Source organism: Athene noctua, chromosome 16, assembly GCF_965140245.1.
Source record: "Athene noctua chromosome 16, bAthNoc1.hap1.1, whole genome shotgun sequence".
In the NCBI taxonomy this organism is placed as follows: Eukaryota; Metazoa; Chordata; class Aves; order Strigiformes; family Strigidae; genus Athene; species Athene noctua.
The window spans coordinates 2,139,700-2,163,496 of record NC_134052.1 but is presented as its reverse complement, the minus strand read 5'-3'; positions in this window follow the sequence as shown (position 1 = coordinate 2,163,496).

Sequence of the window (23,797 nt, the reverse complement as noted above, 5' to 3'; positions counted from 1 at the left end):
ATGACTCACCGACTCCTTCTGCAAAAGGCTGGAACTCTCACTTGACTTTCAAACAGGCTACTTTCAAAGTAGCAAACTTTTAAAAAGCTGATGAAGCACACTTAAATGATTCATATCTTCCAGTTCTGCAGGTTGGATCAGGGCTTCAAACTGAATCAGTGCTGGTCCTCTTCCACTCCTCTCCTGCTATTTCACAGCTGGATAATCAACAGAAACTAGAGCTCGATGCAGAAATGGGATTGTGATGGTGAAAGAAATCAATCATCTACATGAAATCCAGGAAGGAAAGTGTATTCCCAGGGATGAGAAAAGCAAGGAGCCTTCTCAGGGAAGAGAGACTGATTTAATAAGCTGCATAAATCAGAAGCACAGCAGTAAGGAGCCAGAGCAGAAACTCACATCAAGAGGAGTAGCAAAGATAGCTCTGGGGACTCAGAGACACCTTCACTCCTGGAGCAGGACAGAATCAGACACTCTCAGAGCACAAACCTTCTCAGGGCACACGCTTTGGAGACTGCAATACTCTTGCAATACTCTCTGAGCCATCAGCTTCACATGCCGAGCACAGCCCAGAAGGGCAAGCTCTCCAGCATGACTATGTACATACTGAGTGGGGGGTTGAGTGTGAAATACAGAATTAAATAAATGTTTCTCCAATCTATGCAGCACTGAGCTCCGGCTTTTCTCCAGGCTTCATCAGGAATCACTCTGTGTTCTTTTCTTTTGTTCCTCTCATCCCTTTTTCTGAGATTGTTCCAGGCTGAAGAAATGTGTTTTCTCTTGTGCAGATGCACCTGGCAGCTTCACATGGAGGGGTGAGGAGTTCTTCAATCTACAGCGCATGTTTACTTGTTCTCTCTTTGAGTTCTCATGTAGCTCAGCTTCACCATGAGAGAACAGTATTGCAGATTCTCTAATTCTGTTTCTGAAGTAGGAGAAACCAAAGACTTTTTCAGTATGTAGAATAAAGGCATTATATAGGAGAAAATGAAATAATGAAAATGCCCCACAGCAAAGGAAGGAGGTTGAGATCTTCAAGAGTCAGAGAAGAATAGACAAGACAGCAAAATCAGTTTACTCTCTCAAGGAAGCTACCATGTCTTTGGTCACACGGCTGTCTAATTTAATACTACAACTGTAGTGGTCACCTGGCTCAAAACAGGGACAGCAGATATGGCAAGAATTCAGAGAACAATAAAAGACCTAGAAAATGCTCATAAAGGTAAACTGTGAGGAAGAGGACCATTGCCCAAAAAAAGACAGAAATCATTCTATTGTAAATATTTTTGTTTAAAGTTAGGAATGGCTGGGTACCAGTATATTAGGAAAATTGAGCAGTTCTGCTGATTAATATCCACAAAAGAAAACAGTCCAGGAAGTCAAAGGTGGGAGTGCTAAAGAAACCCAGAGGCGGTATCCATATCTTGTCCCAAGTGAGTTCAAGCACAGTCATCACAAGACAGAAGAAACCTTAAGATTTGAAAGCAGCCTTGACATTTACATTAATAGAGAATACTCAGAGGTATCAATTACAACAATATTATTGTGGAAGGGGTATTAAACTTTCTTCACCAGGCCTGAAACTAATTGTTAATCACTAAAGATCGGGAAGATGTGAGGGCGAGTTCTTCCATACCTGCTTTCATTAAGTTCTCATACTTTGCTCTGAAGCAGCTACTTTTGGTTTTAAAATCACAATATAAATCTAAGCAAGAAGGGTCTGATCCAGCCTCTCAATTCTTATGTTCCTTCATTGGTTATATTAATTTGTGAGTCATCTTTTAAAGTTGCATCCTTATCCCAGGACAGATACTTCAGGTACAACCATTAAGAAAATTATTCATGGCCAGCACTCTGTGAGGAAGTCAGCCCTTCAGATTTGCTTAGTACAATGTAATACTCTGTGCACCACCATTAATAAACATTTGATTTCAGTATTGCCATCTGTTTTTAAGAAAAGGGAAGTCTAAAATGTGACATACAGAGGGATTTTTACTCTGCTTTCTTTCTAAAATTTGTTTTCTTTTAAAGCAGTTTTCATCCTCTGGTGGCCCGCAAGTCATTTAGCAGAGGGCTGGCTTGAAAACCCAGGACAGATGTCAGGCATGGCAGAGAAGAGAAGTGACTGATCTGCTCTGCAGAGCCTCCACAAGCTCTGTTTGTTTGCTGCACACACCCGAGCTAGTTCTGTACTCCATCACCATGGCAGCTTATTGACATCCAGGCATCTTCACAGACACCCTCATAGCATCTTCCCATGACTACAGATGAGGGGAACAGAGATGTCGGAAGACATCCTGAGTAGGGGACAGTGCATAAAGGAGCCAGTGTAAAGTGGGAGTATATCCAGTGGGGTAGACAGAATTATCTGAGCTCTACAGCAGACCTCAACAAACACAACAGATAAAAGAAGACAATGCTGAGTTCCCGAACATGCAAAAAACCCACAGTATTATTTTTCTGCTGCATACATCACACTCAGAACGGGCATAACTTCTCTAGAGGAGAGCAGTGCAAGGGATAGTCATGAAGTAACGTCCGCCCCATCACAAACATGAGCACATCACCCGTGGAGAGCAAAAGAGAGGGAGATGGTGGCCGGGGAAAGATTCAAGCAGAACATTTCCTGATCTTTCCTCTGCGCATCTGCTATCAAGAGATTAAGGAGAAAGTGGTGAACAGAGCCATGAAAAAAATAATCAAGAAAGATCTGTCTGCAAGTCTGCTTCTTTTGAACAGTCAGAGAGAGCCACAGACTTTTTCCATTCCTAAAAGCACAAGAACTACAGTCTAGAGAAACATTTTTTTCTGGTGACACAACAGAAGCCATTTCAGTTGCAGAACTTGATAAGAAAAAGCTAAACAAATCCAGTTGCCCAAGTTTTCAAGTCAAGACTCCCCATTTTCTAGCAGATCCCAGCTTTATCTTGTCAGTTGCCAACAATGCCCAGAATTATGAACACTAAAGTAACAGGAACACCTCAAAAATGCTGCCACCTTCCCCTCTGTTTGACATATCTCGTGTGCTGCTGGATGCAGCACAGACAATTCAGAGCTCCTTCAGGAGCTCATATTGGATCACTGAGAGCCCTGCTTGGGTTGCTGACTTGTGAGAGAGGGTAGTATAGTTGCAAACATTGCTAACTGTGTATCCAAATAAAAGCCAAAGACCAGCAGGCCCTAAGTTTGGAAGTCACACCATACCTGCCTCTCTCTGCTCTCCAACAGAGGTAACATACCCAAATAATTTTGCCTCCAAGATGAGCAAGCCACAGTTACTAAACCAGCTAGATGGGTTTTGCAGTAGCATTGTTCACCTGCTCCTAATCATAGCTATTTTTAGTAGGTCATTTATTTGAGAGCAGGCTCTGGAATTTCCATTTCCTAGTCAACTGGGCAAATTGGGCTCTGTTTGCTGTTTGATGAATTTCTAATCAAAAATCTCTTAGGGAAATGGAGAAATATGAATGAGACAAAGGGAATCAGCCTTCCAAGTCTCACCAATACCACAGAGCTCGCTGTGGCCATGCTGTTTTGACCTACTACCTGCCAGCCACCTTCACATGAGTTTTGTATGGCCACTGACAACAGGTTGCATCTATGCTGGTATTGCACCTACTGAGAAAAGATTAAGCAAGCAGCAAGGACTGTCTGCATGCAGTAGAAAGACAGTACATCAGTTATAGCATCTGACCCAAAATCCACTGCTGATTTAGCTCAGACTTGTTTCCCAGTACGACTCTTCAACTGGAGGAAAATGGCAGACTTGTAAATATTCTGCACTGGATCTTGGAGGAGGATCCAACCTAGCTCTGTACATAAATCATTCCTGTTTTGACTGATTTTTACACTGTGTACAAAACAAGGGGCACAAAAGGCTGTGCCCGCTGTCTGGAGTCCTCCTGGCTCTGTAGCTGTTGCTAAGCTCTGTACCACGTACACCATCTGCGGCTCTGCACACACTGCAAGTCGCACCAGCTGGTCAGAACTGCTTCTTGCTCGAGAAAGACCAAACCTCAGCATCTGCTGTGCTGGTCCATGGAGGAGACCAACCACAGGACTCTTCGAATGCTTGCAGGGTATGGCACAGAGACAACTTCCCCATGCTGCAGCTGTACCACAGTCAGCTCTGAACAGAGTCAAGCTGGGCACAGCTTGAGCACCACTATGGCTGGCACACACTTGTTTGTTATTCAGACTATTTAAGCGACTGCAAAGTAGACCTCCACTGGCACCATCACTTATTGATGCATAATGGATATGCCTCAGTTTCCCATTTGAACACCGCTAGTAATTATTCTGCTTGTTCTTTTATTTATACCTTAATAGCACTCCAGATGTCTCTCCCCTTTGAAGATAGCACTGTGGTGGTCTCTTTTATCTGGATACCTCCATGTACCACCATACACCATCTCCCTGGGTTCCAGCCCACAGAAAGACAATCTTCCCATCCATCCCTTACTATTTTCTCCCTCAAACATGGCTTCTCTTCTTTTCCAAGTCCTTCCTATCCCTTCCAAAATTCTCATAAAGGACAGCCAAAGAGCTATTCCCATCTCAGAAGGCCACCCCCACATCCTGGGGCTCCTGCCTCCTCCTGTGCAGCTGTACAAAGACCAGAACTTGGAGGGTCCTCCACTGCTCCCTGAGCAGCAGGAATCCAGGGGGAATACAGGGTCAGTCCCCTCTGTTTCAAGGGAGTTGCTTCTGCTGATCTTTCACTCCCCTCAATTCAGTTCTGCAGCTTATTAGTGTGGTTAATGAGGTACATTTAGTGCTGTCTTTCTGAATCTTTGTAGAGGAAAGAGAGAGAAGAAAAAGGACTACACCTGAACCATGGTTTTCTGATTCAACACTGAAACCAGAGCAGATGTAAAACTGAAGCCACAGTGAGGATCAGCTCTCTATCCTGCTCTGCTATTTCTTCCTCTCTAAAATGACTCAGCGCTGAAGTTTGACACCCTGAGTTCCTCTTCATTGGCAAACACAAGCACTGAATCCCACTGACGCCGCTTGTCTCACTATCATTTCTACATTAGTTGACATGACAATTAGGGGAACACAAACATTTTCAGACTCAGCTGATGGCAAGAGATGTGAAGGGAGAAAACCTCCCTGAACCTTTCTGAGGCAGAGTCTGCCCCTCAGCCACTGCAAATCTTTACATGATCCTTTGTCTTTTGTGCATAAAGTTTCCAGGGTCAGTGACATGTTGAAAATAAGGTCAGCTGCCATGTATGCCAAACCCCTGCTGCTCGTCTCCAGACATTTCCCACTCTTATATCAACAGCAAATGTTTGAGCCAAGCTTTCAAATAGCCTGTTTGAATAAAACTGAATGATCTTTCTTGCTTTCATCACTGCTCACTTTGTTCCATGCTGTGTGGCATAGACAGCAGGCAGAAGGGTTAGCTGGGCACCTTGATGCTCACAGACCAAGAGGCACAATCTAAGCACAGCAGCCTACATTGCCACATGGGCTAATTGAGGATATATGAGCACCCAGCCAAGGGAATCCTGAATAGCATCTGCCCACCCTCAGTGTCCAGAAATCATAAAAAAGTTAGGGGAAAAAGAAGAGGAGTAATATAGAATTTGCAAGTTCAAATCTCAAAGCAAAATGCAACCAAGATGACTAGAAAGTCACTTGGAGGGAAGAGGAAATAAAGAGAAAAAGCTGGAATTCATACTTAATCACATTTCCAAGGGATGGGACATTAAAAGAGAATCACAGAATCATCTAGGTTGGAAAAGACCTTGAAGATCATCTAGTCCAACCATTAACCTAACATTGACAGTTACCCACTCCACCAGATCCCTCAGCGCTATGTCGACTCTACTCTTAAACACCTCCAGGGATGGGGACTCCACCACTGCCCTGGGCAGCCCAAGAAGAACAAGTTCTGTAAAGAGATGAACAATGACATTCCTACAAAGGTTGTATTTCACATTTACCCTTGGGAATAGATCATGCAGACCCAGGTATACTTTGGTCTCCAGTACTCCTGCAGCATGGCTGCAGTAAACTGCATTGTTGGGCGATGTTTGCCAGCTACGGTTTCCATTAATAGCTTTCCCTTTCACCGAAGTTACTCCAGAAATGTAACTCAACTATTCTTGCTCCAGCACAGAAGGGAAGACCGGATGCTAATCTGTTTGTTTCAGGAGCTGAGAAAGCCATGGAGAGAGAGCATCGCTCAAGGCAAGTCCATAGCAGTCCCTGCACTGCTGAGCATCTCAGCCTGGCATCTCCCCACTCCCCTCCTGTGTGAGCGTGTTACTGATAGTGCTAATGCAACAAACAGCATAACGCGCCCACTCAGCCAGTCAATGACAAAAATATACCAGGAACAGAAAGAACAGGATCAGCAGTAACAGGCCCCTGCAAGAGGAGTCGTGCTGGGAATAAGAGGCAGCCGCAGGGTAGCAAAGCTACCGAGATCCAAACACAGCAGCTGCTGAGTGATGAGCGCAGAGGGGCCACCTTGGCGACTGTGTGTGGGCAGAGGAGTGTGCAGTGTGCACTGTGCAGTGTGTCTGCCTGCTTGCTATGTCTCTAGCTGTAGCTGAGCAGGTTGTGCTCAGAAAAACCCTGGCTTCTCTGTCCCATCCATTCCCTTCCATGTATGGAGAGCAGTATTGAAACTTCAAAGAACCCCCATGGTTATATGGCGGTTGTTGTGGGCACTTGGACCATAGCAGCAGATCATTCATTGGGCAGCAGCACAGACATAGACAGCCCTGAATCCACAACTGTTCCACAGCCCTTATGGCCCATAGGAGCACTTCCATATGCAGAGACTACGCCACGCCTGTGCACTCGCAGACATCTGCCAGCCATGGTACTGACGAAGCCACTTCTGCATGAGTGACCCCTGTGTTCTCCCTTCATGCCTGAATCCCTGCACCTATGGAAGAGACCTGCAAATTCTTCCCAGCACGTATGGATGTGTTTTGTTCCTTACAGACTCCTGTGTCCCAGCAGGAGATCAGTGCTGAATGAGCAACTGCCCTTACGTATAAATCTTTTGATGAGTAAGACGCTCGCCTGCAGCTGCCAGTCGGTACATCAGGCTCCTCATTAGGTTTTAAAATATGAAATAAAGGAATTGACTGAAATGTCAGGCAGCAGCCTCTTGTCCTGCCTTTTATGAAAGAGTAAGTTTCAAGTAATAATAAGTAATAATAAAGCCCTGTCATCTCTGCAGTTCTCTCCATTATGTACAACTGAATGTGATGAGAATTTACAGAAAGAAAAATCCAGCCAGAGACAACACGGCCTTACCAATGGCCTTTGGCAAACCATTTAGCAGAAAGGGACCTACCAATACCCTTCGACAACCCCTTATCACAAGGGCAGCTTGCAGAGAAACACTGCTGCATCCCTGGGGCTAGCACAGGTGGGAGCCTGGAGATTTTGCTCAAGTCCCGCAAGCCCCTCTGCCTCCACAAACCAGCTGAGACTGTGCTCCCAAAACACACATTGGGTAACTTCAGAGCAAGAGGAACTGCTAATGTTAATGTCTGAGTGAGATTAAATTGATGAAACTCCCAGGAGTGGAGATTACGCAGCACAGCATTTACAAATAGCCATGCTAATTACCAACTACTGGGACAGTAAATCAAGTTCATCAGCTCCATATTTCAAAATTTGTACCAATATAGGCTTGGCAGAAACCCCCTTTCTTTGCTTTTATTTTAGTTTAATGAAAGTCCAGCCAGAAGGCCTCAGGAACTGATCCTGCAAAGTTGTGCAAGAGGTGTTTTGTAGAGTTAGGGAACCAGTCTGTGGTTTGGACATTTATTCATTCAGATTGAAGATGTCCTTGATTAACCTTGAAAGAAGAATTAAGGTACTGGAGGTGCTGAGGTGAGGGGAGAAGATACCATGAGCACTTCAAGGGCTGAGAATTTAGTACATTAGTCTAGAATTGAAAGCCCTAAATATCTTCAAATCATTCAAATTACCAGAATGTTTAGATCAAAACTCAAAACAGACAGTGGAGAAAATTTAACTTCTTTTATATTTCATTTCAAAGTGCTGGGTTTTTCAGACTGATAAAATTTGACCATTTGACATTTCAGCTTTGTGCAGTACAGCAGAAAGACATGTGAATTTAAAGATGAAAAAGGTTTTTGTCATTTTTCTGAAGATATCAGAATGGTAGCTTTCTAAGAAGAAGACAACCCAAAACAAAAATATTATCAAAACAGCAAAGTGGCGCAGCATTACATTTTCAGTGGAACTGGCTTTGGCTATAGAAAGCATCAGAGCTCCTCCTGACCAGCCCAGTTTTGGGGAGGGTTTTTTTTTTAGAGGAGTTCAATTCCAGACCCAAGGTCTGCAAAAGCAAGGATCTGACTAACAGATCAGCTTCCCTTTTGAACTGAATGTCAAAAATTTTTGACTCAAGGTAGATGTTGACAAGCACAAACCTCAAATTCACCATTCATCTGAATAAGAAAAGACTAAAAACAGAGCTTGGAGGCAAATGCTGTTAACCAGTGTTTTGTATAATTGGCATCTCTCACAGGAATTCCCTGGGTCTTCTGCCTTCAGTGAGAAGATTCAGACTTGCTTTGGTTTTACTATTATATCAAGAAGACAACCAAGAAAATCAGCAGAATAGGATGGTATTACCAGCAGTGACAGATGCCTGCACAAAGCCAAGAGAAGCCTGATAACTGGTAAGATTTGGCCAGACATGACAGTGGTGCAGGTAGAAAGGAAAGCAGTGGCTGAAAAGAGGGGAAATACTAGCTTAAAAGTTGCTAAGATTTGCAGCACCATGCATGAAGCTGGGGAAAAAAAAAAAAAAAAAGCACTGCTTGCTACTAGAGTCATTTGAAAGGAGGAAAGCTGTCAGTGCAAGAAAACATCTCTTTCATCGGCATTATCTAGCACTGGTTGGGCATTAGCAAAGGGGGAGACATTTTCTCCCCCAACTGTATACATGTCCCATGATTTATATTCTTTACAGGATTTTTATGAGCTTCTTTAGCACATCATCCAGTGTAATAACAGCATGGTAATTGTGTTGGCTGCATGTCCTGGCACTTAATTATAATCCTGCCATTGTCATTTCCCAGCTTGTCTAACAGAATAACCTTGCCATGTGGCTGACATCCAATTAAGAAAAAGGGGGGAGAAGGAAAGAAAAAAATACACAAATATGATATCAATATAAAAGACACTTGCTTGATGGCACTGTGATAATGTCCTTAAGTTACAACTCTGCACAACAGTGTCTACTTTCATCTGCAGGCTTCTCGCACAGGTTTTGCGTATACAAGAAGGACCTCCTGCAATTCAAAGACCTAGTTTTATTTAAGATGCCTCTTCTTCCTTTCCTTGTGGACCAGCACAAGTCAAGCTCCAACCTAGCTCTGGCAAACATTCTCACACGAATGGAGATTTTCCCCTTCACTACATGCGGGTACAGACCATGCCCCAACCTTCAAATAACTGTCTGAAAACAGCTGGCAGAAGATTCAAAGGGAAAGGATGGGTGGAGAATAAAGCGACATCTCAGAGAAGTTTAAAACTCAGTCAGAAGACAGTAATAAATTAATCCTTAATCCTCTGCATTTTCTATCTGAGATTTCTTTTCAATCTATAGTTCCCGCTTCTGCTGGTTAACACAGCTGATGAGACTGGCACCCTCCTCCAGTGCATCCTTAAACCACCAGCTCCCGCCCAAAATCCAATTGAGAAAATCTGACAAATCCTGTAACATCTCATCTACCACCTCCAGGATACTTAGAATGTTCCAAAACCCAAATCAATTCTCAAGGCAGGCTCTATTAATCAAAACATCTGACACGCAGAACTAAATTTACTTTGGTTATCCCGTCTGTCCTTTCTAGCATGGGTGTCTCAAGGAAGCTTGCTGTAGGATCACTTACACAAGCAAGTTGCAAGTAATGATGCACAGACTGTTACTACAACTATTCATGTGTGCTCTTAGCTCACACAGGGACTCTTACAACAGCCCAGTTCATTCATGGTAACTCATTTGTGCTTCATATGTTAGCTACACAAACCCAGGATGGCTTCTAGCACAGATGGATGCAATTTTTCATAGATCGTAGCCAGGTATTAGAGGCTTATGTGCATTATTAAATGATCATTATCTGATCTCGTAGTTGAGCATTACAAGAACTAAGGAGACATTGCAGCTGCTTCACAGTTGTAGGAATTCCAGCCCTAGAGACCTCAGTGAATGTAAGATTGCCATGTACTTGATGTCCTTTTCCGCAGCGATTATTTATGCAACTAGGATTAATAGAGAGACAAAAAAAAGCTCCTGACCAATAACATACCTATAAAATAATAAACTGCAGTGCTGTAAGACAGCAGGATTCCCCACTGCTGAGCAGTTACTTACACAGAAGCTTGCCCTAAGAAATTTCCACAGCTTTTCAGGAAAAACATCCCTCTTCTCATGTTTCTTTCCTATATAACCAAGAAGTGTGCACAGTGATGCCTCTCACATGCTCCTCTCGCTCTTTTCTTCTCCCTGCACCTGCCAACTTTCAGCAGTGCTGTGCCCCAGGGTCTGTCAAGCTCTTGGATGCAGGCAGAGGAATAAGCACTGAGAGCAGTATGGCACTGCAAACCATGGTTTAAAGGTTTAATAATTTGTTGTGGCTGTGTTTATTCTTCCCACACTGCTTTGGCTGATTAAGAACAAAATCCTGAAAACCAAAGAAAAACAAAAACTGCAGTAAGAGTGAGAACTAAGGGGTTTGGTTTCACTCAGTGTACCCATTGCATTGGTTAGCCACGTGGCGTCTCTGCAGGTGGGAGCAGGAGCAAACAAATGTCCTTTTTCCCTTCTTTCTAGGACTGATCACAGCTTTGTTCTGAATTTTGAAGCATTTGCTTCTCTCTCCAGGGAGCTGTAAAACAGTCACACAGTCTGCAGAGTAGATGGTCTGACGGGACTGAGGAGGAAACTCCATGCAGGGAGGTTTAAGTTAATGGAGCGTGGCAGAGAGAAGAAAGGCTTGTTTTCCCCCTTTCCATCCAGAAAATCTCATGAGAATAAAATCACTGAATCAAAGCTGGACTTAACAAGAGTCCTGAGGTGAAAGCACTAGGATTTGGGTAAGAAAGGTGATCTGCAGTTGGCTGTGCCCAAGACAAGACTGACATGTTCACACCTGAGAAGAAGGGATGAACATCTTGCTGTAGCTCGTGGTGTGTTAAAACAAGATGGGACACAGTGGGATACTTTGGGACACTGACTGACAGACCTGCAGCAGCAGCTCCTGTTTCACTGCTGAGGAAGCTTGAGCTTGAAGCCCTGGGGCACAGGCAGGACCCCTCCCCAGCTGCTGCCAACAGCTCCTCCCAATGAGGTTTCCCCCAGGATCCAGGGCTCCCCTCTCTGTTCCTCGGGGGCTCACAGCAGTGCTGCCCTTTGTGTAGCCCAGTGCTTGGGCTTTCCCTTCCAGCTCTCACCGCTCCCCTTCCCTACAAGACACATCTCTGCTCGTGATTCCACATTCTGCACCAGCAGCCACAGCACAACAAAATGGCCAGTGCTGGAGCAATGTGCCATGTCCCAGGGAATCTGCAAAGGGTCACTGAGAATTGTTTCTTCTTGATTCTTGTTTTTGTTTAAAAAGAAGTCTGGTGAAGTGGTGGTGGGTGCGTTGTTTGGTGGTTGGTGGTTTTTGTTTTTTTTTTGGGGGGGGGGGGAAGAGTTGTACTGCTTTAATGAAAATTTCACTAAAATGGTACAACTTGCATTTAAATTGATTTATGAGTATGCACACTGAGGTCTGCACCAGCTTAACCAAGGCAATTAAAAACCTGATGTTAGCTTAATTGGTTCGAGGTTTACTACAAGTAAAGCTTAAATGCTGAGATGCTTCTCCAGAAGAATGGCACACTGAGTTATTTGGTGTTCCAAAGGCACATGTCCATGCTAATGTCCTTTGTCCTTGCTGAGCAGAGAACTACAACAATCGACCTAGACTAGACAGCTGTGTGATAGCTGGGGACTCCTCCCAGGGTGATCAAGGTCTGTAACACTGAATTCAAGTTTTTCAAATAAGATCCATGTACCTCAGTTGGAATCAGTTCACCTATAATGTGACACCCAGTGCCTGCCCTTTCTAGCTGTTATATTAAAACCTCATTAGCTTCTGCAGATACAAAACCAGGAGATGGTTAAGGTCTGAGTTCATTAGTATCCCCAATCCTAATGTACAGAGGCTTCAATAAAAGCTTTTCATTTAGCCCATCTTACTTGCTAACTTTATTTTCTTGTTCTTAATTCTTTATGTCCTGCAAACAACTTCCCTGTTCCCTAGTATAACATAAATACCTTAATTAAACGGATGTGAACTGAACCACATACCTGCTAGCAGGGGTGAGCACACCAAGCTAGGAGAAATAACATCTCTTGCTCCACTGATCTCATGCTCATTTGCAGATCTGTATAGGAGCCAAGTCTTTCACAAACATGCCTTTACTGCTATTTCACAGAAATTGCTATATAGTAATATACTAAGTGAAATCACTAAGCAGGTATTTCTCAACTACAACAAAACAGTCTTAAAATATTTTTATCTGTGTAGCTAATATACAGTCTACACAAGACCACCTCTCAACATGAAACACCCTTCTTTGTTAATTAGAAGCATATTCCTGAAAAAATTATTATTTGATGTTAAAGTGGGTATAAAGAAGCTCTTAGTTTTGGTCAAGTAAAACCAGGGATAAAGAAAGACAAATCTCATCTGATCTCTTTAAAAATTCCTCCATGAGCACTATCTGATGACTATTTCCCTTGTATACATTTCTGTTTCATATGAGAATCTCATCTGATTTAATTCTGCTTGAAAAGACAATGGTGGCATGCTAGTGAAAACAGGGGTTTGCTTACATCCAGGCAAATGATGTAAGCTAAAAAATGAAATAGCTCTTAAGGGGCCATTTCTTGAAATACTTCTAGAAGTCCTTAAAAATCTCCAGCTCTTGCAAGATTGCTTATCTAAATTGTACAATCTCAAGTAGCTCAGAAGAAGAATTTGTTTTTTCCATATCATATTTCATGTCTTGATCTATACCACCCATCTATTTAGGGGTCTCATACGCAAACACACACACATCCTCTAAATATTCCTTAAACTGAGCTGCACATTTGGCATGAGCCAACACATTTGCTTCAGTTCCATAAATTTTCTAGCAACCAGGAGCATTAATTAAAACACCAGTGACATCAACACATGCACTGTTCTGGACCTAGTTATGGGCACTGACACAAGAAAGAGGAAAAAGAACTAAAGCAACCAGGGAGGAGGAGGAGCTGGTCACACAGGTAAACAAACAGCCTGTCTGTCCTCAGGCAGGCCAGGTAGGTGAGGATACAGCCATTAACCAGCATACAGGTACTGCCAGGAAAGGACAACCTACCTGTCCATAATAAAAGAGTTTTTGCCATTACTTGGCATTGTCTCATACTAAAAGTAGAAATACTGCTGACAAACCATTATCAACAGTAATTGTTATTGCAATTATCATTTCAGCTTTTGCACTGAGGTTTGGTCTCACACAGCAAGCCAGTCCCCCCCACCTCTATGTTTGGAAAGCTATCCTTACCCTAAGCTTGTATCAAGGATTTATTTTGCTTCTACCCCTTTGATGTTGGCAGTATTACTAGTCCCCATCACCCTTGTGTTTTTCCTTCATCCTAGTTATTTAAGGGAACATTTTCCACCTGATCCAGGCAAAAGCCTTTCATTTAGTAGCCAGAGATCAAAGTTAATTGGCTCATATCAAAGGGCTTCACAAAAACACAATTAAAAATATATCCTCCCAATTATAGTTGTATTGTCAGAACTGCAAATAGGTGAGACAGAAACAGGCCAAGTATCCCCTACACCAGATTCCTGTCTGATGCCTATCCAAGTTTGGGATCCTGCCTCCAGCCAAGGCCAGCACACAGAAAACAGAGGAGACTTCTGTGGAAAGTGATGGAGATCCCCTCTTCATTACGTACCACATGAACATTCAACCACCTTCTGTTATCCCAGATTTGTATTCTCAGATGTGCTGATTCAGACCCACTTTTACAATGATAAGACCTTTTTATTTTGGAAGGTCTCAAGTTCTTTCAGCAACCCCAGAGCTGACAGAAACACAGGAGTTTTGCACATCCTTGGGTACAGCCTAGGTGTGTACTCAACAACAACCTTACGTGAGTTCTGGTTTATGAGGTATGCTGTAATCACAGAAATCTGACATGAGATTCTTAATAAGTGCTACTGAAAGGACTATATGCAGCATGATCATGCGGTATGGTGTTCTGCTTACTCAAATTAGTCACAAAGCTAACCATGTGCCTTTAAAATTTTTTTAAATTAAATTTTGTCTTTTATTTTAATTTTAATCTTGTTTTCCCTGCTGTTATACCACCTGAGAGGAACTTTGCAAGGAAACCTCTGCACTGTAGGCAGAGAAAATCTTATCAGAACTTGTTTATCTTTTTATGCCACAGAGTCATGAAGATCTCCATAACGTACCTCCCTTTGGTAATGATCCATATAGCTAGGAGGCAATTTCCAGGCTTGAGTCCAAGCACAGAAATCTTAACACTTCTGTATTAATCTTTAGCACAGCTCTTACTAGGTTGCACTTCTTAACTCAGTTTTCTCCACTGAGAGTCACAATTCTCCTGGATCAAGAAGGAAAAAGCCAACAAACCTGAGTCCTGCTTCCTTTCAGGCAAAGCCTGGGACTCTTCCCACTTAGTTCAAAGGCGGTGTTAGCACCATCTTTACAACCAGGATTTCTTCATCCTTCATGGTTGGGAATGATCTCATGATAGTTTTTCATTTTTCCCTGGAGTAACCAATGAAATACTTTCCACTTTACCCTTAAAAAGGGACTTCGAATTCTTGAATTTTTAAAGCTACTTTCTGATCTTATTCTGAACGCTTCATCTAGTAGTCAGGTGAAGAGGAGCACTTAGCACAATTTTACTTAAAACCTGCCTACTCCAGAAAAATGTTTTATGTGTCCAACTTGACATCTAATGTTTAAAAAGCTGCCTTGACAGCATGTGAATCAGAAGAGGACCTATGGACTGGGAGATGGGAATAGAAAGAAAAAACACCAGTGTCAATAGTATGTCCCTAAATCCGTGACACTCCACCAAGACAGACTGTCAACTCAGCTTTTGCCAAAGTACACAGTGAAATCCTCTTCAGATGTTTTTAAGAAAGTAGTTAATCACTGTCCATCAGTGCAGACCTTGCACTGATGAACTGTTAGAGCCTTTCCTTTCCTAAGGAAACTGGTCTATGTAGCTATGCTGTCTATGTTGGTCCTCCCAGATCAATTTTCAAAGATTTTTCGAGACAGTTGGCTAAATTTTAGCTAAGTTTGACAAAGGAGTAGATGTTTTATAGGTATGTAATTATCTCTTCAGTCTCCTGAAAATGATAAGCAGGACTGAGGAGACCTAAACTAGCACCCATGAGAAAAAAAAAAACATCGAACTCCTTATTATCCTTTTTATTTCACCAGTTGACCAGCAAAACCTTCCTGAGAAGCCTCTTGGTTTGCTAATAGCCACACAACAAAGGACAGTACTGGAGGTGTCAGAAGGAGGAGACTGTAAAGGGACACTGAGTGGGGGCAGAGTAGTGTGGAGACTCACAGAAAAAAACAGGCTTGATAAGCTTCAGTGTTTCTACTATCCTGTTCTATGACCCCTCTTTAATAAACCAAAGGTTTTATAGAGTCACATTATCTCTAGGACCTGTGAAACATCAGATATCACAGGGTTCACCAAGACAAATGACAAGCACTGCCTAGGCCTAATGTATTTGCTTATCTATGCTTGTTTTCCTCCTTCTGGGCTTTCAAAAATAAAATCTAAAAATGTAGTCGTCTGCCTTGCACCAGCTTCAGGAAAGCCATCAGTTTAACAGCACTGAAATTAACCTTTCAAATTGTTCTCTTCATTAAAGGGCATGAGGCATATAAGGGGTGGGGGAAAAGCATCAGGCAGACTTCAACTTGCAGGTCTGACAGCCTGGCCATCGAATTCCGCTCCAAAAATCAGATCACAGATACACATCAGATACCAAGTTGGTTTATTACTTAGTCCTTAAGGACTGTCCATTAGTGTGCTTTAACAGCTAATAGGCTGCAAGCGTGCTCCAGCTATTTGCTAAACACTGTGTACAGGAGAAATGGAGCACTGATTAAGGGGATATTCAGCATGCGGGAGCTATTTATGTCATTGAATACCCCTGAGCAATTCATGCCCCTTTTTCATGCCTCAGTTTCCCTACTAGTAACTAGAAGTTATTAACACGATCTCCTGAGCTTAGTGTTTACCTTGAGGAATGCTGGAGGAAATTGGCTCCAGTTCCCCACAAAAATCAGATCCTGACTGAAGTGAAGCAGCATACAGACTACAGGTATAAACTACTATAAACTAGTCAGGGATAGGCTTGCCACAGTCATCAAACCAGCACATTGAAGGTATGTCTGTCCAGGAGACCGGTCTTCCCATTTCCCCACATTTAGACATACCATCAGCAAATACTCTGTGCTCCCCAGCTCAGAACAGCAAAGGGGACAGCAAAGCCAAAGACCTCTTCTCTTTCCTTCCAAAGAGCACTTGGACTGTCACTTCTGTTTGTTGCTGGGCACTTGTTCTTGCACTGTGGGGCCCACATATGCTTTCATGGACAGTCTGTTTTCCAGAGAAAAAAACAGAAGCTCTTCCTCGAAAATAAAATTTTCACTTATTGAAAGGCACTGTGGTACCTCATGTGGGGGTGGTACCATCCGTGCATCTTGCTGCACTGTGACACCAAGGAGGACAGCCATTCCCGCAGCTCAGTGCAGGCCATGTGCCATGTTAACATCACAGCACAGCAGGAGAGTCCCTACCCCAGGTCAGCCACTGATGGACACCAGCTACTTGAGAACATTGAGCTGCAGGGGAGAAGGAGGACCTGGGAGACCTGAACTACAGCTGCCAAGAGACACACTGATGCTGGTTTGGAGCTGGGATGGCTCTAATACATTCCCTCACCCTTCCTCATGCTTCAGTTTTCAAATAAATCCCAGCAGCCTGTTGTTTTAGTGCACCCAGTTCTCCCTCATAAAAAAATGCTTTATGAACATTTGCATAATCGATACAATTTTCTGTTTCTTTCAAAAAGAGTTGACCAGCATCACAATGAGAAACTGAGGTCAGTTTCTGTATTTCTATCTATAACAGAAGGGCATCATCTTCAATAAATGTTAGTGTACAGCGACTGCTCTGGCAACCTCTGTTGAACTACCATGGAATTTACAGCATATATTTAATTTGCAGGTTTGTCCATTTTCCCGTAAGGCTTTTTAAATAGGTATCTAATATTTATATCTGCATATACAGTATTTTGCTGGAAGCAGTTAAGCATTTATAATGAGACAACAATAAAATATATTTACTTTATTTGGTGTATTAACTATTTAATTTTGAATGATTTAGTATATATTGTAATTTCTGTTTATAAACACTGTTGTCTGCCTAGGAGTTTCCACAAAAGGTTTGTTCATTAGTTACAACATGTTATCAGCAGGTATAAACAGCAAATTCTGAAAATGCTCCCTGTGTGAGGTGAGGAGAAGAAACAAGGTCGAGATGCTGTTACAGGGCTTTTTCTCGAAAAATTATGTTGGTTTATTAAAGTCCTAATCCATGCTGTGAACTTATATCAGCACAGCTCTTCAGATACACCAGAATCTTGAGTAAAAATAAAATGCCCCTTGCCATGAGTTCAACACTGTGTGCACAAAGATTTGTTTGTTTGCATTAGAGTAGTTCTGGCCACTTTAGGGGCAGAGGTGGAAAATGTCACCCTGCAAATATTTCTGTTGATAATGCGTTCTCTAAGCAAAAGAACAGCATGAAACTATGACACAAATTGTGCCTATTGCCTGTGATCAATCCATTGACTAAACATCTGAAAAGAGACTAAAATAGAAGTAGGAAAATTAATGAACTGGAGGCAGGATGGAAGTCATTCAGATGCACTGGCTTTAATCACCAGGCTTCTCATCTTGTGGCAGAGAGAGAGATGAGACACTAACAGGTAACTAATAATGTTCTACACAAATTATGTTAAAATCCTACATGATTTAACAGAATACAGTTTTGGGGGGTGATTCTGGAAGACTCTAGGTTGATTTAATTGTAGATGAAAGGATTCTCCTTATGGATTTCCTGGGCAAGGACATGAGCTTCTAGGAACTGCCCCTTTCTCAGGAGACCACTACTAAAGAAACCCCTGTTCTGGGCACAGGTTTCCACAGGCTCACAGATAATGCCTTGCTCCTGGTGCTGTGCAGAGAACCTGGATGATTAGGGCATGGGCTTTACAGGGGCACAGAACACAACAGCTGATGCTTTTAAATAGCTTTCCCACCTTCTTGGGTTTTTTGTATCCATAAAACATCATAGCCATTGCTTCTTTAAGAAAGTTCAGGTCAAGATCCCACAATACAGATTCTCATGATCAGTCCTAGGCTTTTGCTGTCTGCTCTCATCTCTTAGCCCTTTCCTTTCACTTCTCTGGATTCTGACTTGCCACCAGGAATTTTGCAATACTTTCCCTCTTCCACTACCAGCTGTACCTCTCCTCTTCCTGCTCTGGGATAAGAAGCCGAACAGCTTGGCACAGCCAGTCCCTAGTAAACATTCCTTGACTTTTTGAGGGGCAAGAAGAGGTTGTAGCCAACTGGCATTAACGAAAGTGCAATGAAGAATGCAGCCTCCTCTCTTAAAGGAGAAGGGGTTTAGAACAGTGGGTTTCATGGATCTGGAGGAAGGAGAGAGCCAAGAAGGAAGAGATGACCCAGGAGGGCACCACAAGGCAAGAGCAAGACAGGAGGAAATGTCTTCTGATAGTTACAGACACAGAAATAGGAGAAGAGTCTTGGAGAGGAAAAACATTGGCAACAAAGACAGCTAAAGGAAGGGGTATACTGCTGATGTAAAAGGCAACTTACAGGGCTGGAAGCAAATGTTATTGGAGAAGCTAGTCCAAGAACCAGGTTTATTTACAGCATCAGGAGGAGTCACAAGCCAAGCCATGCTTGCACAATTCATCCCAGTTGCACTCCACCAGCAAACACACCGTGTGTGGATGAACTGCCACTCAGCCTGGGATCTGCTCTAAAACCTACCTGGGGACAATTTTGCCCTTTCTAATGTCTGACTCATTGTTTGTGTGGTAACTGAATTATACAAGCACATGTGAAAACACAGTAACAGCACTGCAGTAAGTGCTGACGTGACATAACTGCTTTGTTCATTTTTTATATCTGCCCAGGAGTGCTTATTCTAAATAAAGGACCCTTAGGAGCAAGGCTTCAGAAGCATACGGTCAGTGTAAAGCATTAGATGTTTTTTGCTGAAACGTGTATAATGATCACCTTCCCCTGTCCCAGAAGCCAGCTTAGCCCAGTTACTCCTGCCCTGAAAGAAATATTCATTTTAAAATGCATGGCAAGGGAGATTTTTACAGGCAACCTGCAGTTAGGTACCAGAATCACACAACATGTCTGTGGGAGATGAGCTTATGATGCCTCTGTGTAGTGTCTGAATTTGCCTTCATGTGATTTAAAAAACATATACCTTTTCCTAACTACTAGTTGGCTTTGTTACTTTTTAGGAGGAGCAGAGCTCACCAAGAGTATGGGAAAGGGAATAGACCCAACATTTTCTGTAATCTAAGCTTCTGAAGAACAATTTGTGAAACCGCTTTTTTTTCCCACAGATTTCACATGCATATTAAAACATTTTACAGATGAATATTTTTCAGAGTTACCAGGGAAAAAAACACTGAAAGCAAAAACTTATCATTTGAGTACAAAATCCCAAATATGACAAATAACAGCAGCAACTGTATACTCTACCCAAATCCCCAGAGGAAACTAGAAATGGACAGAAAAAGGGTGGGTGAAATGATAGCATGGACATTTCAGGCACAGAATATGACTGATACGCTTCAGGCACAGCAGAGAGAAAAATGTTTAAAGATTGGCAACAGAATATACAGAGAGAGAAATAAGCAAAACTAAGAAGTTATGATGTTCCCTTTTTCATCTACCCTTGAAGAAAAGCTGTAGGATGTTCAGAAAACAAAACATCCCCCATCTGGTCACTCTAAGGGACGTATTATAGGATTCAGCTCCTGGAGTCATGTGATTACAAATGCTTTTGCTGCCAACACTAATTTTCCAGTGTTCGCAACTGCAAAGAAACCTTCAGAAAGCATTTAATTTTTTTTTTTTTTTCCAGTATACTATGTCTGCCTCATTGCAAGTCCACAAAGAATTAGAAAACTGCCCTGTGCCAACAGCTATATATAAATGATGTATGACTATTTATATATGTGTGGTCAGATTTGTCTGGAGCCAGCAAGCAGTCATCCTGCCCACAGAGCTTTGAGATCCTTCCAGATGATAAGTATTAGTAAAGCAAGATATAGTAGCATTATCATTATTTTCCGCTTTATTTCTTTAATTTAATTTCATGCTTCACTTTTGTTTTGTTGGTATTTTGTGTGCTGGAACATTTGTAATCATTCATTATTCTGGTTGATAGAGAATGCATAATGTTTTAGGAGTGATATGACATTTACATTCACTTATGAGTTATTAGATGTCTTCTTATAAGCCATAAAGAATGTCAGATCTTGACATCTTGTATTTTGCATATCAACTAAGTTTCCTTTGTAGCTTCCTCTGAGATATTCACTATCAGTACTCTTACCCTGGGATAGAAACAGACTTCATAACATGTACAGAAATGATCACAGCATCCATCCTATAATTTACATGCTGCATGTACAATACAGCAAGACATGATTCTGTATCTTTGTTCATATGACCATTGTCTTTAATGTCAAGGAACCTACTCCTGTGAGAAAATACTACTCAAAGTTGTAAAAACAGGTCTCGAATGTATTGTAAAGTAAAATTATAGTACTATTTAACTATCAGTTATAAGATGGAGCCTACAGAGTAAAGAAATGGGTAGTTTTCTCACTTAAAATATTACTGTCATTACCAACCTTGAAAATGGTTATTAAAAACCTTAGGCACCTACTAGCTGTCTGCAGCCTGCTGCTTACAGCACCTCCACATCCAGGGAGAGCCAGTAACCCAGCGCACCCTGATAACTTGCCGTGCATTCTTCAGTGACAGATTAACCTTGACACAAATCAGTGTCCAGCACCACACAGGTGCTTTGCGGGACATCAGCCATTTCCTGATTAAGGTACTGCCTCCATTCCTGCAAGATCCAGTAATGAGGGATGAGAGATCCTTACAGATATTTGTATGCCAGCTTCCCATCTCAAAGTCTGGGAAGAGGCATCAGGGTGTCTCTAGATGGCATTTCTTATCTGCTCCAAAAAACTTACTTCTGAAAGAGAGTGAGATTTCTGGTTTGGTCCCAAGTCCTTCCAATTGTGTAAAAAGCTGCACTGGAAAAAAATTGCTATGACCTGTCTATATAGTGTCTGCCTTTTCCTGTGGGTTAAACTGCATAAAATTTTCATCAGAAGCATTTAAACACATAGTGGCAGGAAGTAAAACTGCACGCAAATGCATCACGCTGTTCTCTTTATCTCTTTCTGTCCCTGAACGGTTCAGAGGAAGCAGCAGCGTTTCAAGTCTAACTGTGTATTACCACTGACTCTTAGCGAGCCTGATAAACCAGCTCAATTCACATCCTCACTCTAGAGTGCCAGAAGACAAGCAACACTTAGACACAAGTCATTTTTCCATGTCAAGCAATTTTCTGCAACCTGCTCAGCTGCTACATGTCTTTGATTTAAGCCACTGCTCCTCCTAAAAGAAGCATCAGAGCATCCTTTCTCAGGGCTGTGGGATGCTGTAAGCAGTTTCATGTTGCATTCATCATAGATACAAACATGACAAACAATGGTATGAAAACTGCTGGTGAAAACAACAGGCAAATAAAGAACCGACAGAAGGAAGGACTGCGCAAAGGAGGAAGAATGAAAAGCAGCTACATGGAATAACATTCTTGGCAAGCAGGTTACATCCAGGCAATCCTTTTCCACTGCTATTTAGATATTGAAAAGACTTTTCTCTCCAAGTCGTTATTGGCAACAGCTCTCCCTAATTTTGTACCAAAAGGTGGCAGCACTCTAACCACCTTTAATTCGATTGTCCCTGTTCCTGCTTCTATTTCCCAAGGCACTGTAGAGAAAAGGATTTACGAACCACAGCTCATAGCAAATATGAAAACCACAGTCAAGCAAATATTTCCAGATGACCCTATGAACTTACACCCCATTCACTTTTGTCCTTTCATAGGTTGATTGGGATATTATTATTATTATTATCATTATTATTGTTTAGAAGTACTTTACAGCAACCTCAATCAATCAGACGTTACATCACATCCACAGGCAGCAAATTTGGAGCCTGTAGGTTCAGACAATACAAGAATCATGGACTATTCAATACAGGAGCAGAAATGGTAATGCAGATAAACTCTTAGCACTCTTTCAAAATGAAACGAAATAGTTTCAAACACTTTGTCATACAATACAAAAAAGGGATCGAGGGAAAGCATCATTAAAACAAAAACAAAACCCTAAAAAAAACCCCAGGAAATTATTTTGATAAATGCACTCCAATGGGAATGCGCACCAATCCGACAGAGATCAGCCCAAGATGGTTAAGCAGAGATCTCACTAAAAATACATCTCTAATTCAGATTTAGCTAGCAGCTCAGGTGCAACCATGTGCAATACCAAAACTTAGGGTGAAAGGATTAACAGCACACAGATTAATAGCGCATGCACTAACAGCACCCCGGTTAGCATCAGGATGATCACTCCACTGACTCTGGGGAGAGGGAGGGGGGATCAAACAGAACTTGTAACATCTTTGTGTCAGAACATCTGAGATATATATCTATGCAAAACGGGGAAATAATCCTGAATTCTAAACAGTTGATTTTTATACTTCTATTAATCTCTCTTTCTCTGCATTCAGAGAGTCTTGCTTTGCCCTGTTAGTTTTTCGTTCATTTTCTACTTGAAAGCAGCAGCAGAAGCAGTCCCAGGCCAAAGTATAAAATTCTGCACAGTTGCTTGGTCACAGGATTAAGTAATAAATTCAGCTCTATTTTGTTCACAAATAGAGTTCATGAGTTGTGCTTGAAGAGTTTAAGGTGAAAGCCGGACATTGCTGAAGTCAGTAGGCATTTTCTCCACTGCCTATCCTAACAGCCTAGTAAAATACATGTATATTTATTTCTGAACTAAATGTTGTAGGGAAAAGAGATCTAAACCAAGGATTTCCCTATAGTTCATTTACTTTGAATATTAGCTATTTATTGTCTGTAGGGCTTGATCAGTCACCTAATCCTACATTTGTACACACATTTATCATTAGAGATGCTATAAAACTGCAAAATCTACCAAGATCACATGATAGGCACCTGAGTGTTTCTCATAAAGGTTTTGCACATACAATTGCATGTCTTTTCTTGTAATTCCCATTAATATTCATATGCTCCTTTTCTCACAGAAGTTCTCACAAACAATATCTACTTCTATGAATGCTGATGAGGAATGGACAGAAAGGATCAGAAATAACTTGCTGGAAAATTTGTTATTTTGATTGGAATAAGTGTTCACACACATTGCTTTCTTCATTCAGGCATACATTTGCAGAAGTCATCCTTTTTATTATTAATTGGGTTTAGTTTCCTGTATTTACAGAAACT